This window comes from Marmota monax, unplaced genomic scaffold (genome assembly GCF_021218885.2).
Source record: "Marmota monax isolate L192 unplaced genomic scaffold, Marmota_monax_Labrador192_F-V1.1 WCK01_AAM20220418_F8-fsc00111, whole genome shotgun sequence".
Taxonomy (NCBI): domain Eukaryota; kingdom Metazoa; phylum Chordata; class Mammalia; order Rodentia; family Sciuridae; genus Marmota; species Marmota monax.
Window position 1 is genome coordinate 2,811,792 of NW_026695067.1, and position 16,727 is coordinate 2,828,518.

The 16,727-nt window shown below is 35.9% G+C and overlaps 1 protein-coding gene across 12 annotated transcripts in view; it reads right to left on the minus strand.

The window, feature by feature from the left end:
* Peak1 (pseudopodium enriched atypical kinase 1) overlaps nucleotides 1–16,727 on the minus strand; it is a 273,181-nt gene that overhangs the window by 113,385 nt on the left and 143,069 nt on the right. The window contains exon 6 of one of the 12 annotated variants that reach the window (XM_058573793.1): nucleotides 9,917–9,952. The exons of the other annotated variants lie outside the window; for them this stretch is intronic. The gene's annotated coding sequence lies outside the window, so the exon portion shown is untranslated. The remainder of the gene's footprint in view (nucleotides 1–9,916; nucleotides 9,953–16,727) is intronic. 12 annotated transcript variants of the gene reach the window in all.

The following is a 16,727-nucleotide window of genomic DNA, read 5'->3' on the forward strand; positions in this document are numbered from 1 at the left end:
CGTCACCCTAACTGGAGTAGGGGCAGAGCAGATCCTTCTCCCACGCCCGGATGAGGCCCCGCCGGTGTGGTGGCCATGTGACCCCAATTGGAGTGGGGGCGGAGCGGAACCGCCACCCGTGCCCGCAGGGTGAGCAGACCTGTGACCAACCTGCAGATCAGGCCCAGGGGTCCGCAGGCGTGGTAGGAGGGGCAGGGCAGATCCGCCGCCCGCGCCTCCAAGGTAGGCAGACCTGCGACAGACCGGCGGATCAGGCCCAGGAGCCTGCCGGCGTGGTACACACACCACCCTAATTGGAGTAGGGGCAGAGCAGAGCCGCCACCCGTGCGTGAAAGGTGGGCAGATCTGCGACCAACCAGTGGGACAGGCGCCTGCAGGAAAGAAACACAAGCAGTATGAAAAGACAAGGAAAGACAGGACCACAAGCAATGCAGGTCAACACAACTTTAGAAGAGGTAACAGCTGCAGCAGATGGAATCTCAGATAAAGAATTCAGGATATACATGCTTCAGATGATCTGGAGTATCAAGGAAGACATTAGACAGCAAAATCAGACAATGAAAGATCACTTCGACAAAGAATTACGCAAACAAATCCAGGAAGCAAAGGATCAACTATACAGGGAGATAGAGGTTATAAAAAACAAACAAACAGAAATCCTAGAAATGCAGGAAGCAATAAACCAACTTAAAAACTCAATGGAGAATACTACCAGCAGAGTAGAACACTTAGAAGATAGAACATCAGACAATGAAGACAAAGTATTTCAACTGGAAAAGAACATAGACAGCTCAGCAAGACTGTTAAGAAACCATGAGCAGAACATCCAAGAAATATGGGATAACATAAAGAGACCAAACTTAAGAGTCATTGGGATACAGGAAGGTACAGAGCTCCAAACCAAAGGAATGAGCAGTCGATTCAATGAAATAATATGAGAAAACTTCCCAGACTTGAAGAATGAGACAGAATCCCAAATCCTAGAAGCCTACAGGACGCCGAATGTGCAAAATCATAAGAGATCCACACCTAGACACATTATAATGAAGATGCCCAACATACAGAATAAGGAGAGAATTTTAAAAGCTACAAGAGAAAGGAAGAAGATTACATTTAGGGGTAAGCCAATCAGGATAACAGCTGATCTTTCAACACAGACTCTGAAAGCTAGAAGATCCTGGAATAACATATTTCAAACACTGAAAGAAAATGGGTTCCAACCAAGAATTGTGTATCCAGCGAAATTAAGCTTCAGGATGGAAGATGAAATTAAAACCTTCCACGATAAACAAAAGTTTAAAGAATTCGCAGCTAGAAAACAATCTCTTCAAAACATCCTCGGCAAAACATTACAGGAAGAGGAAATGGAAAATAACAATGAAAACCAACAGTGGGAGGTAGGACAGTAAAGGGGGGGGGGAAATAATCAAAGAGGAAAACAAACCATGTTTAGTAAGAGAAATAAACAAATATGGCTGGAAGAACAACCCATATCTCAATAATAACCCTAAATGTTAATGGCTTAAACTCACCAATTAAGAGACACAGGCTAGTAGAATGGATCACAAAACAAGACCCAACAATATGCTGCCTACAGGAGACGCATTTGATAGGAAAAGACATACATAGGCTGAAGGTGAAAGGTTGGGAAAAATCATATCACTCATATGGACTTCGGAAACAAGCAGGAGTGTCCATACTCATATCAAATAAAATAGATTTCAAGCCAAAGTTAATCAAAAGGGATAAAGAGGGACACTACATACTGCTTAAGGGAACCATACACCAACAAGACATAACAATCATAAATATTTATGCCCCAAACAATGGTGCAGCTATGTTCGTCAAACAAACTCTTCTCAAGTTCAAGAATCTAATAGACCACCATACCATAATCATGGGAGATTTCAACACACCTCTCTCGCCACTGGACAGATCTTCCAAACAAAAGTTGAATAAGGAAACTATAGAACTCAATAACACAATTAATAACCTAGACATAATTGACATATATAGAGTATACCACCCAACATCAAGCAGTTATACTTTTTTCTCAGCAGCACATGGATCCTTCTCAAAAATAGATCATATATTATGTCACAGGGCAACTCTTAGACAATATAAAGGAGTAGAGATAATACCATGCATCTTATCTGATCATAATGGAATGAAACTGAAAATCAACGATAAAAGAAGGAAGGAAAAAGCATACATCACTTGGAGAATGAACAATAGGTTACTGAATGATCAATGGGTTATAGAAGACATCAAGGAGGAAATTAAAAAATTCCTAGAGATAAATGAAAACACAGACACAACATATCGGAATCTATGGAACACATTGAAAGCAGTTCTAAGAGGAAAATTCATTGCTTGGAGTTCATTCCTTAAAAAAAGAAAAAAGCAACAAATAAATGATCTCATACTTCATCTCAAAATCCTAGAAAAAGAAGAGGAAAACAACAGCAAAAGAAGTAGAAGGCAAGAAAAAATGAAAATCAGAGCTGAAATTAATGAAATCGAAACAAAAGAAACAATTGAAAAAATTGACAAAACTAAAAGTTGGTTCTTTGAAAAAATAAACAAAATCGACAGACCCTTAGCGATGCTAGCGAAGAGAAGAAGACAGAGAACTCAAATTACTAGCATACGGGATGAAAAAGGCAATATCACAACAGACACTTCAGAAATACAGAAGATAATCAACTATTTTGAATCCTTATACTCCAATAAATTAGAAGATAGTGAAGGCATAGATAAATTTCTTAAGTCATATGATCTGCCCAGATTGAGTCAGGAGGATATAGACAACCTAAACAGACCAATATCAATTGAGGAAATAGAAGAAACCATCAAAAGACTACCAACTAAGAAAAGCCCAGGACCAGATGGGTATACAGCAGAATTTTACAAAACCTTTAAAGAAGAAGTAATACCAATACTTTTCAAGCTACTTCAGGAAATAGAAAAAGAGGGAGAACTTCCAAATTCATTCTATGAGGCCAACATCACCCTGATACCTAAACCAGACAAAGACACTTCAAAGAAAGAAAACTACAGACCAATATCTCTAATGAACCTAGATGAAAAAATCCTCAATAAAATTCTGGCGAATCGGATACAAAAACATATCAAAAAAATTGTGCACCATGATCAAGTAGGATTCATCCCTGGGATGCAAGGCTGGTTCAATATACGGAAATCAATAAATGTTATTCACCACATCAATAGACTTAAAAATAAGAACCATATGATCATCTCGATAGATGCGGAAAAAGCATTCGACAAAGTACAGCATCACTTTATGTTCAAAACTCTAGAAAAACTAGGGATAACAGGAACATACCTCAATATTGTAAAAGCAATCTATGCTAAGCCTCAGGCTAGCATCATTCTGAATGGAGAAAAACTGAAGGCATTCCCTCTAAAATCTGGAACAAGACAGGGATGCCCTCTCTCTCCACTTCTGTTCAACATAGTTCTCGAAACACTGGCCAGAGCAATTAGACGAAAGAAATTAAAGGCATAAAAATTGGAAAAGAAGAACTTAAATTATCACTATTTGCAGATGATATGATTCTATACCTAGCAGACCCAAAAGGCTCTACAAAGAAACTATTAGAGCTAATAAATGAATTCAGCAAAGTGGCAGGATATAAAATCAACACTCATAAATCAAAGGCATTCCTGTATATCAGCGACAAATCCTCTGAAATGGAAATGAGGACAACCACTCCATTCACAATATCTTCAAAAAAAATAAAATACTTGGGAATCAACCTAACAAAAGAGGTAAAAGACTTATATAATGAAAACTACAGAACCCTAAAGAGAGAAATAGAAGAAGATCTTAGAAGATGGAAAAATATACCCTGTTCATGGACAGGCAGAACTAACATCATCAAAATGGCGATATTACCAAAAGTTCTCTATAGGTTTAATGCAATGCCAATCAAAATCCCAACAGCATTTCTTGTAGAAATAGAGAAAGCAATCATGAAATTCATATGGAAAAATAAAAGACCCAGAATAGCAAAAACAATGCTAAGCAGGAAGTGTGAATCAGGTGGTATAGCGATACCAGACTTCAAACTATACTACAGAGCAATAGTAACAAAAACAGCATGGTACTGGTACCAGAACAGGCGGGTGGACCAATGGTACTGGGAAAACTGGAAATCCATAGGCAACAAAATGAAACTGAATCCCTTTCTCTCGCCATGCACAAAAGTGAATTCAAAATGGATCAAGGAGCTTGATATCAAATCAGAGACACGCTGTCTGATAGAAGAAAAAGTTGGCTACGATCTACATTCGGTGGGGTCGGGCTCCAAATTCCTCAATAGGACACCCATAGCACAAAAGTTAATAACTAGAATCAACAAATGGGACTTACTCAAACTAAAAAGTTTTTTCTCAGCAAAAGAAACAATAAGAGAGGTAAATAGGGAGCCTACACCCTGGGAACAAATCTTTACTCCTCACACTTCAGATAGAGCCCTAATATCCAGAGTATACAAAGAACTCCAAAAATTAGACAATAAGAGAACAAACAACCCAATCAACAAATGGGCCAAGGACCTGAACAGACACTTCTCAGAGGAGGACATACAGTCAATCAACAAGTACATGAAAAAATGCTCACCATCTCTAGCTGTCAGAGAAATGCAAATCAAAACCACCCTAAGATACCATCTCACTCCAGTAAGATTGGCAGCCATTATGAAGTCAAACAACAACAAGTGCTGGCGAGGATGTGGGGAAAAGGGTACACTTGTACATTGCTGGTGGGACTGCAGATTGGTGCAGCCAATTTGGAAAGCAGTATGGAGATTTCTTGGAAAGATGGGAATGGAGCCACCATTTGACCCAGCTATTCCCCTTCTTGGTCTATTCCCTAAAGACCTAAAAAGAGCATGCTACAGGGACACTGCTACATCGATGTTCATAGCAGCACAATTCACAATAGCAAGACTGTGGAACCAACCTAGATGCCCTTCAATAGACGAATGGATAAAAAAAATGTGGCATTTATACACAATGGAGTATTACTCTGCATTAAAAAATGACAAAATCATAGAATTTGCAGGGAAATGGATGGCATTAGAGCAGATTATGCTAAGTGAAGCTAGCCAATCCCTAAAAACCAAATGCCAAATGTCTTCTTTGATATAAGGAGAGTAACTAAGATCAGAGTAGGGACGAAGAGCAGGAGAAGAAGATTAACATTTAACAGGGATGAGAGGTGGGAGGGAAAGGGAGAGAGAAGGGAAATTGCATGGAAATGGAAGGAGACCCTCAGGGTTATACAGTGGAGGGGGTAGAGAGAGAGGAGGGGAGGGGAGGGGAGGGGAGAGGTGGAGAGGTGGGGAGGGGGGAGGGTAGAGGATGGGAAAGGCAGCGGAGCACAACAGACACTAGTATGGCAATATGTAAATCAATGGATGTGTAACTGATGTGATTCTGCAATCTGTGTATGGGGTGAAGGTGGGAGTTCATAACCCACTTGAATCAATGTGTGGAATATGATATGTCAAGAAATTTGTAACGTTTTGAACAACCAACAATAAAAAATAAAAAAAAAATATATGGACCAGAAAAAAAAATAAAAAATAAAATCTATTACCACAAATCTCAAATAGGGACTTAACAATGTCAGAGTCAAATCACTTCTTTCTATATATTTACTTTGCCATTTTAAGATAACAATTTCATGAATTTACTTCTCTTCTCCATTCAGCATCCCTTCCCCAGGTGACTTAACTACTGATAACCTTGCCTCATACTTTAGTGGGAAAATAAATCCATTCAGATGAATTTTATCTCATCTTCCCAGAAATTTTACCAACCTAACAGTCTACTCTCACACACTTTTATCTTCTCTAGTTTTACAATGGAAGAAATGTTCACTGTTCCTCAATTCCTCTGTTATAGTTTGAACCTTAAATGTCTCCCAAAAGCCTTGTGCTTAAGGCTTGGTCACCAGCCTGTGGTGCTGTTGGGTGATAGTGGAACCTTTAAGAAGTGGGCCCAGCTGGAGGAAGTTTGGTCACTTAGGAGCATGCCCTTGAAGGGTAAATTATGATCCAGGCCCCATTCTCTTTCTATTTGCTTTCCAGACACCATAAGATTAGCAGCTTTACTTTACCATGAACTCCCCACTGTGATGTACTTCTTTGCCACAGGCCCAAAGTCAGCTGATCATTGACTGAAACCTCTAAAACTATAAGCCAAAATAACCTTTAAATTATTTATATACGGTATTTTGTCACAGCAACAGAAAGTTGACTAACACAATTTCTGGCCAGGATTCTATTTACTTGTGACTTCTCAAGGACTGTTCCTGCAATACCTCTTTTCTGTTCAGCATCACCGATTTCTGGGTTTTGGATAATTCCCACTGGCATATGAAAGTACCATAATCTCCTTGTACTCATGTTCCCCTCTAGGTACCACTGCATTTGTGCCATTACCTTCCAGAGCAAAATTACTTTAAAAGATTCCCTTTCATTTCTCTCCATCCATTTTCTTCTCAACCCACTCCATCCTGGAATTTTTTTCTATCATTTTGCTAAAACTCTGCGAGTTAAGGTCACTAAGGACTACATTTTCCCCAAAGCCAGTCTGTCCTTCCTGGAATACTTTCTTCTCTGACTTCTGGGACAGAAGTCTTTCTCCATCACTGGCTACCTCCTTCTCATTATGTTTCACGGGCTTCTTGAATACTAGATTTCTCAATGTTGAAGCGACCATGAACATTCCTTAGCCTTTTCCCTTCTTCCTTTTCCCTTCTCTCTCCTAAGTGGTTTTGTCCAGTCCCATGGCTTTGGACACAATCAAATTTATATGCTTCTTCCTCTCAAATTTTATCTCTAGACCATGTCTTTCTTTTGAATTCTAGCCTCCTCTACACAGCTGCCATCTTGACTAAGAGACATCTCATATGAAACAAGGTCTCAAAAGAACTATTGGCATCCAGGTATCTTTACATGCAAAGTGTTCCTGTCCCAGTGAAAGATATCACCATTCACCTATCTGCCCAGATTAAAACTAGGAGTAATCTTTAAAAAATATTTATTTATTTATTTAAAAGTTATTTTTTATTTATTTTAATTAGGTATCTATGACAGCAGAATGTATTTAGATTCATTGTACACAACTGCAGCACAACTTTTCATTTCTCTGGTTGTACATGATGTAGTGTCAACCATATGTGCAGTCATACATGTACCTAGGGTAATGATGGCCATCTCATTCCACCATCTTTCCTGCCCCCGTGCCCCACCCTTCTCTCCTTCCCTTTCTTCTTTCTCTCAGCCCTCTCTCCTCTAATCCAGTGCATCAGGTAAATCTTACTGCTCTATCTCTAATACAGATCTCAAATATAAACAGGGCAAGCTGGAAATAGTCCCTTTAAGTACCTGATGCCAGATTTTGTGATGGTCAGCCCTGTTCCAAGCTTCTTGACTCTGCCTTCTCTTTGACAAACTTATGTTCACTAGCTTAGTTCATATTTAAACAACTGCCTCTGACATCTAACTGATCTTCCTACTCCAAATGTCTCCCCTTCTAAACCATTCATCATCACACAGATCAGAAGCCTTTGATGGATCCTCAATATTCACGGGAAAAAAACCTAATTGTTCGAGTATTCAAAACTCTCCACAATTTTAACTCAATTTACCTTTTCAGCTCTCTCTCTCTCTCAGTCCCTTCAACCACCACCCTCTAATCATGAAGAATTATATAACCATTCCCTAAATATGATATGTATTGACTTGCCTTTAAGTTTTGGTTCATGTATTTCCTTTACCTGAACAACAATCGTGAAGTGCAAAGAACACTGCAGCGGCATTAGGAGATAGGTAAAAGTTATCTGCAACAAACTCTTGCTAGTACTAGATAGATCAACTTAAAATATTTATTCTAATCTGATAATTAAAAACAATTTTATTATTTTTAAAACTTGCCTATCCCTGACTATAGTGATATTAAACATCTTTCCCAATATTTATTACTTTCTTTTCTATTAATTCCTTGCTCATATTCTGTTCCCATTTTCCTTCCTTACTTTGTCTCATTATAGATAGATATAAATACTTTTTTGACCCAATGAAAATAGTTTTTAAAGTCTGCCACTTAAATCTTTTACTTATCTTGTCATAAGAAAGTTTTTATTTTGTTACATCTAAATTTATCAATCTTTCATTTTTCACGAATTTTGAGCTTGATATCTCACTTAAGAAGGTCTTTCTTACCTCATGATCATAAATAACACTTTCTTCTAACATTTATAAGTTTTTTTTATATTTGGATTTTTATTACCGTTAGAACATGTTTTTATGAATGGTGCGAGAGGTTTTTCAAAATGCACACCATTTATTAATAGTCCATTCTTTAAATATTTTTTGATTCTAAATACCACATTTACTTTATTTGTTAGATTTACTCAGTCCAGTCTCAGAATGTTTACTCTGTTCTATTGATCTAGTCGGTTTTTTTCTACGCCAAAACCATACTATTGCATTTTATTGAATGTATTTTAGGGGTTTTATTGAGATGATTGCTTAGTTTTCTCCTTTAATAACTAACAGAGTAAATTACACAAATAGAGTTTGTTTTTTTAAATTTTTTTAGGTGTTGATGGACCTTTATTTTATTCATTTATTTATATGCGGTGCTGAGAATTGAACCCTGTGCCTCAGCAAGTGCTCTACCACTAAGTCACAACTCCAGCCCTCGCAAATAGATTTTATAATGCTCAAAAGCATACTTTCATTCCTAGGATAAATTCTCCATATACAATATGTTGGCAGACTCAATTTGCTAATATTTATTTATAATTTTTGAGTCTTATCACCATAAATGTAAAAGGATAATAGTTTCCCTTCCTTCCTTTCTTCTCCTTCATCATCATCTTCTTTTTTTTTTCATATGCCTTTCTCTGATTTTGGTATTATTGTTACATTAGCATCATAAGTCAGTTGGATAGGGTCATATTTTTCTTAAACATGATGCAAGTTTATAAAAACCTGCGACATTGTAGAAACACAATTTTAAAGTTCTCTTCTGTCCTTTCTCATAATTACTAGCTAATTCAGGGTTGTTAGGCTTCCTTGTGGCAATCTGAATAAATCATATTTTCCTGAAAATGACGCATTTATGTGTCTAGGATTTCACCTTTATTAGTATGCACTTGTCCACAGAGTTGTTATTGTTTTATAAATCTTTGTATTTTTAGTTTTGCTTCCTTTTTAATTTCTAATAATTGACTGGTATATTTTTTTTTCAGACTTGCACGTATTTATCAATTTTATTTATCTTTTGTTAACATCTTTAATCAAATTGCTATTATATTTCTACTTTTATCCTTTTTTGGTCCTTTATTTTCTTTTAAATATCTTTTACTTATTTTAGTCGCAGATGGACACAATATCTTTATTTATTTTTATGTGGTGCTGAGGATCCAGTGCTTCACATGTACTAGGCAAGTGCTCTACCCCTGAACTAGAAATGCAGCTCCCCTGGTCCTTTATTTTCATGAAACTGTTTTTATCATTCTCAAATCTTTCATGCAACTATTTAATTCACTTATTTTATTGAAGCAAATAACCTAATTTTTATAAAATGAAAATATAATACCTAACAACAAAATAACTGGTTACAGTGGCTCATGCCTATGGTCCCCATACACCTGGGAGGCTTTGATAGGAGGATCCAGTATCATTCTACACATCTAGGTATATATGGAGATAAATGGATGAATATAGATAGAATTGCAGAGATACTGAAATTACAGAAAAGAATTTTTTAAAAAATGAAATTTTGACATAAAGAATAAAAGCTAACACACACACACACACACACACACACACAACTTGGGATTGGGGATGTAACTCAGTGGTAGAGCACTTGCCTGGCATGACCAAGGCCCTGGGTTTAATCCCAAGACCTGCAAAAAAGAAAACAAACAAAAATTGATAATAGTTACTACCATAGTGGGAGATTTTTATACCTTTTCTTGAGAAAGTTACAGAACAAAGTAACAAAGTAGGGAAAACATACATACATATGTATATGTATATACATTTCAATATAGCAATTAATAAGCTTGATTTAATATATAGACCTAATATTCATATAATAAGTACAATATACTATAAATATAATTTAAAAGTAAGTAGAATTAATTTTGCAGAATTGAACAGAATGAAAAAGTTAACAGTTTTAAAAGAGTAAAAACCTTTTAAGAGAGTGCCATCAAAAGAGATTACTAATCCTAAAATATTTCTGTATGGTAAATTGAAAGGGTTATAAAAATTATTAAAAGTTTAAATTTTCTCTAACATTCTAAGAAATGAATTAAAAATGATAGTTTTCCTTTGGTAAATTTCGACAACATTCCCACAGCTTTTGATATGTGGAGCCCTTGATATCACTTATTTCTAAAATGTTGGTTAATTCCCATTTTCATCTTATTTCTAGAAATTAGAAGGGCTTTTAATTTTTTAAATTTCCAGTTTTACCTTTTGTGGTTTGTGAACATGACTGTATAATTTTCTTTTTAAATGTGTTTAGATGTTATTAACATCTGATAAAATTTGTGACTATCTCCTATATGTTTGAAATAAATGTTTGTCTCTGTAATCTATTAAATCAAGCATGTTAATTGCTCTATTCAAACGTATATATTTATACATATAATTTGAGCAGGTACTAAACTCTAGGTTCAAAATTATTTTTCCTAATAATTTTGAAGATACTATTCCACTGTCTTTTTGCTCCCAGTACTATTGTGAAAATATAATTATCAATATAATTATAGGACTACCACTCTTTCTTTTCTATTTTTAATGTCTCAACTTAACCCTTTTTGCTTCCTAGTTATTCTGTCTTTTTGAACTGTTCACTTCCAAAACCCCTAAATTCTTTTTCAAGGAATACAGTGTCATTTTGCATGTCTTTGAGGATAGTAACTATATTTATTCTAAAATCCTGATCTACTTTCTTTATTAAGTCTGATCCTGGGTGTTAGTTTTTCCATTTGTATAGTTTGATGTCCTCCTTCATATCAGTTTTCTTCAAATAGTTTGTGATTATGGGTTGTGAGTTTATTTTTGTTTAGACCTCAGAAATATCTTATTAGTCTATGAGTGATGTATGTAAGCAGAGCAGCATTAGATGGTGGGGAGCAAATTGTGCCACTGGGTAGTTCCTGTCCTTTTTGCACCTTAGAAAGCAAAGAAAAAATAATGGGAGGGAGAGGTAGATTCACACATCTGCTTGTCCAGCAGGCTAAACATGAAATACCTCTTTAGTCACTCATAGCTTTTATAACATTCCACTTCTAGGCATATTTTATAGTTCTCATCTACATTCCAATTCCTTTTTCTGGGGTTATTCATGGGTTTTGGCCCATTTTGCTTTTTGTTTCCTATCACAGTTATGTTTCATACTACATATTCTTTGGAGGAGGAAAGGAAGATTATTTTGGGGAATGTGTAGTAAAGGGAGTTGCATATCAGAGTTTCAAACAGATATGCTTTGGCAAAGAGAAAAGGATAATATTGTTCATACTTGTAAAGGAAAATGTGAGCTTTTACTATACTATTCTTACTAATGAAGTGTGATCTCATAATAGTAAGCATGGGATATTTATTCAGTTCTAACAGTAGATGCATATTACCGATTTGAGCAACTGCTTAAACATAAAAGTCTAACCCCAGAAATTTTATTCTAATTGGAGTAAGGTAAGAAACACTAGCACAGTAGAAAACCTGCAAGTTTGGGGATCAGATAAATTTGAGTTAAAATCACCACTCACTAAGCTCTGTTACCTTAGAGAAGAATCTTAGTTTCTCAGTTTTTTGAGCCTTAATTTCTTCAGTTGGAATTAGATTTATAAGATTGTTATGAAGACTAGAGAGAATGTAAGAAGAGAGACTAGCAGCTGGTAAGGCAAATAGCAAATACTTAATATAAAGTTAGTTTTTTCTAAAATCACACGTAAGTAAGCAGATAAATAATATGGTATTAAAAAAAGACATCAAGTAAAACAGAACATCCCTTCATATTCTAAAATCTTATAATAACTAAAATTTAATTCCAAATTATAGGAACTGTCATTACCAGCTATTCCAAACTGACTGTGACTGAGATTTATGGAGTTTTTCTGTCACATTTTACTATACCTCCTGGGATTTTTTTTTCCATTCTTATTTCGATACATTTGACAAAGACCAGTCTATAGGCTATCATAAGAATTCTGAATCATTCTTTAATACATCATTTCAAAATCAGAAAGTGAAAACAACAGCAACCTGATTATGTTTGTTTGTATTCATTTGAATATTTCGTGAGAAACAGACCAGCACTTTTTAAGTTGCAGGAGATGAGTAGAATAACTAGAAAGCTGAGGATCTCAGGAACTAAAGACATTTCAGTGTCTTCCATGCATGAAATAATCCAATCCTAACTACAGACAGCTGGATACAGCTTCATTTCCAGGGATGCTTTAGATCATTAGCAAAACACAATGATACCCATTTGCTGACAAGTAAATGTCCAGATCTTTATTGTTTATATCATTCAGAATAATCAGTAGGCTACTTGGCAAAATACAGCTTCTTGATAAGTAGTTACCAACCAAATTCTTTTAAAAGTTTTAACTCATTTCCAAATACAATCCTGTTACTTTAGCGTTTCAACACTAGGAAAAAAATGTTCTCCAACACTTAAGTGAGCCAGGTGTAATGGCATATGCCCATAATCACAGCGACTAGGGAGGCTGAGGCAGGAGGATGGCAACTTCGAGGCCAGCTTCAGCAACTCAGCAAGACCCTGTCTCCAAATAAAAAATCAAAGGGATGGGGGCTGTAATTCAGTGGTAAAATGCCCCTGGATCTAATCTAGTACCAAAAAATGAATAAACAAAAACACCATTTAAATGCTTATAAATTACTACTAATCATATACATTACATAAAAGGACTTCATTTTTTCAAACCTTTATTATAAAAGTAAATCCATAGCAGTAATAATAATAAAACTGACAAAAACAACTTACAGGCCTAAACTAAACAATCACTGAGGACCTTGACTCCATCTGAATTCAATATGCACTTACATAAAAAATGATCTAACACTGACTTTCAATGTAAAAGAACCCCTCAAAAACAAATTCTGTGGCCAATAAGCACCCAGAAAAGTGTCTGATGTCATTAGTCATTAGTGACATGCAAGTGAAAATCCCAATTAGATATCGCTTCGCATCAACTATGATGGGCTAAAATGATAAAATATAACAATATCAAACAATAGAAAGGATATGGAGTAAGTGGAACTCTCATAGCTTAAGGGTGTCTATGAAATGCATAATTCCCAGCTACAATATCCATAATGAAAGACTAAAACTTCCTCTATAAGATCAGGATTGAGATAAGGACTCTCACTTCTATGCCCTATGCTAGCCCTATGCTGGGGATGTGGCTCAAGCGGTAACCCGCTCGCCTGGCATGCTCGGGGCACTGGGTTCGATCCTCAGCACCACATACAAATAAAATAGAGATGTTGTGTCCACCTAAAACTAAAAAATAAATATTAAAAAAAAAATCTCTCGAAAAAAAATTTTTAAAAAAGAAATATTAGAGTCAATAAAGAATTGAACAAAGTTTCAAGATATAAGATCAACATATAAAAATCAGTTAACTGTCTATATACTATCAATAAGCAACCTGAAAAGAAAATAAAGAAAACAATTCCATTTACACTAACTAGCACCAAAAAGAATAAAATACTTTGGAATAAATTTAATGAAGGAGATGCAAGATTGTACACTAAAAACTACAAAAAAAAAAAAAAAAAGCTTATGTACAGTCAAAGAAAAAATCAGAGACAACTCACAGAATGGGAAAAAAATTGTAACCTATACAGCTGAGAGAGGGTTAACATCCAGAAAATGTAAGAAACTCCAAAAACTTAATAGCATGAAACCAAATACCCCAGCTAAAATATCAGCAATGAATCTAAATAGACATTTCTTAAAAGAAGACATACAGGGGCTAGTATGAAAAAAATGCTTGACATTACTAAGAATGAGGGAAATATAAATTAAAACCACAAGGAGATATCATCTTACTCCAGTAAAATGGTTATTATTGAAAAGACAAAAGACAATAAGTGCTGAAGAAAAGGGAACCCTGGCACACTGGTGGTGAGAATGTAAACTGGTATAGCCATTACTGAAAAGAGTATGAAAAGGTTCCTCAAAAATTAAAAACAGAACCACCACATGATCCAGCCATTCCTCCCCAGGTATATATATCCAAAGGATATGAAATCAGCATGTTGAAGACATTTGGACTCCAATATTTACTGCAGCACTATTCACAACAGCCAAGTGTCCATGTGATGAATGGAAAAGGAAATTGTGGTATAAATATATACAGTGGAATACTATTTGGCCTTAAAAAATAAAATCCTGCCATTTGCCAGAGGATCAAAGAAACTGGAAATCATTATATTAAGTGAAATAAGTCAGGTAGAAAGACAAATCCTACATGATCTCACTTGCATGTGGAATCTAAAAAGTTGATCTTGTAGATGTTTAGAATAGGGAGGCCAGGGAGAGTAGGTGCACACATTAAAGAGCTGGAGCTCACCTTCACACCATACAGGAAGATTAACTAAACGTGGATCAAAGTCCCAAATGTAACTAACACAATAAAAATTTTAGAAGAAAACATAGGGGAAAGCTTCATGACCTTGAGTCTGGCAATGACATGTTTAGATATGATATCAAAAGAGAGCACCATGGGCTGCGGCTGTAGCTCAGTGGTAGAGCGCCTGCCTCACACGTGTGAGGCACTGGGTTCCATCCTCAGCACCACATAAAAGTAAAGACATTGTGTCCATCTAAAACTAAAAGTAAATAAATAAATAAATAAATAAGGAGAGCAGCACAACAAAATCTATATGCTGGAGTCCACTAAATTAAAATTTTGATGCTCAAAAGACACTATCAAGAAAGTGAAAAGACAACAGAATAGAAAGTATTTGCAAATTATGTACCCAATTAATATCTAGAATATATATTCAATTTGATGACAAAATGACAAACATAAGAAAGAAAATAATAAGACCACAGGCAGAAACAACAACAAAGTACAAAACAGAAAAACAAACAAAAAACCTAAAGACAATTCTTTAAAAAGATTGATTAGGGCTGGGGTTGTAGCTCTGTGGTAGAGCGCTTGCCTAGCACATATGAGGCACTGGGTTCAATCCTCAGCACCACATAAAAAAATAAATAAAGTTTAAATAAAGATTGATAATATACACTGAGACTGATAAGAAAAAGACATAAATTACCAATGTAGAAACAAAAGCGAGATACAGCTATAGACCTCAAAGACACTTGGAAAAAAAATAAAAAGAGAACACTAGGAACAACTGTACAAACTTAAATTTGACAAACTGGATAGAAGGTCAATTCATTAAAACTGCTAATTACCAAAATTCACCCAAGGTAGACTAGATAGCCTAAATAGCACTATAGCTATGAAAGAAATAGAGTTGTTTAATATTTATTTTTTAGTTTTAAGTGGACACAACATCTTTATTTTACATTTATGTGGTGCTGAGGATCAAACTCAGTGCCTCAAGCTTGCTAGGCGAGCGCTCTACCACTGAGCCACAACCCTAGCCCAGAAATAGGGCTTTGTAGTTAAAGACCTTCCACAAGAAGTTCCAGTTTCCAGATCAACTGGTAAAGACCTGCCCTGACAGGTAAAAAGTTGAACTAACTGGAAAATCAACAACTTCTGTAAGAGAAGTGAGGCCACAGGGCAAAATGCTGCCTGCAAAAGTGGAGAGAAAGGCAGATACAGAAAATCACCACCGTTTATATTGGTACCTCTAAAAATGAAATAGTTAGGTATAAGTCTAACAAAGTATATACAAAACCTATACGAAAAAAAATCACAAAAACACTGATGAAAGAAATCAAAGAAGAACTAAATGGATATTTCATGTTTAGGAATAGAAAGACTCAATATTGTTAAGCTGTGAGGTCTTCCCGCCTGTATCTATGAATTTCATGCAATCCTAATCAAAATCCCAGGTTAAACTGAGGATTTTGTCCAATGGATTCTATGGCTCTTTTCATCACTGTGACAAAATACCTGTGGGAATCAATTTAAAGGAGAAAGGATTTATTTTTGCTCATAATTTCAGAAGTTTCAGTTTGTGGTGACTTGGTCCCATTGCTTTCTTTGCTCCTTTGCCAAGACAGAATATCATGTTGGGAGCACATAGTAGATCACAGCTGTTTACTTCATGGCTGGGAAGCAGATGGGGAGAGGCCCCAGGACAAGAAACACCCTTCAGGGCATGCCCCTAGTGACCTACTTTCTCCAGAAAGGCCCCATCTCCTCAAGTTTGACCATCTCCCAAAAGTGCAGACCAAGCCTGTAGCACCTTTGTGGGACATTTAAGATCTAAATAATGCAAAGGAGAAAGGATACCATCTTCAACAAATGGTGCTGGGAGAACTGGAAATCCATATGCAACAAAATGAAATTGAATCCCTTTCTCTCACCATGCACAAAAGTTAACTCAAAATGGATCAAGGATGTAGGAATCAAACCAGAGACTCTTCGTCTAACAGAAGAAAAAGTTGGCCCTAATCTCCATCACATCCTTAATAAGACACCTGTAGCACAAGAGTTA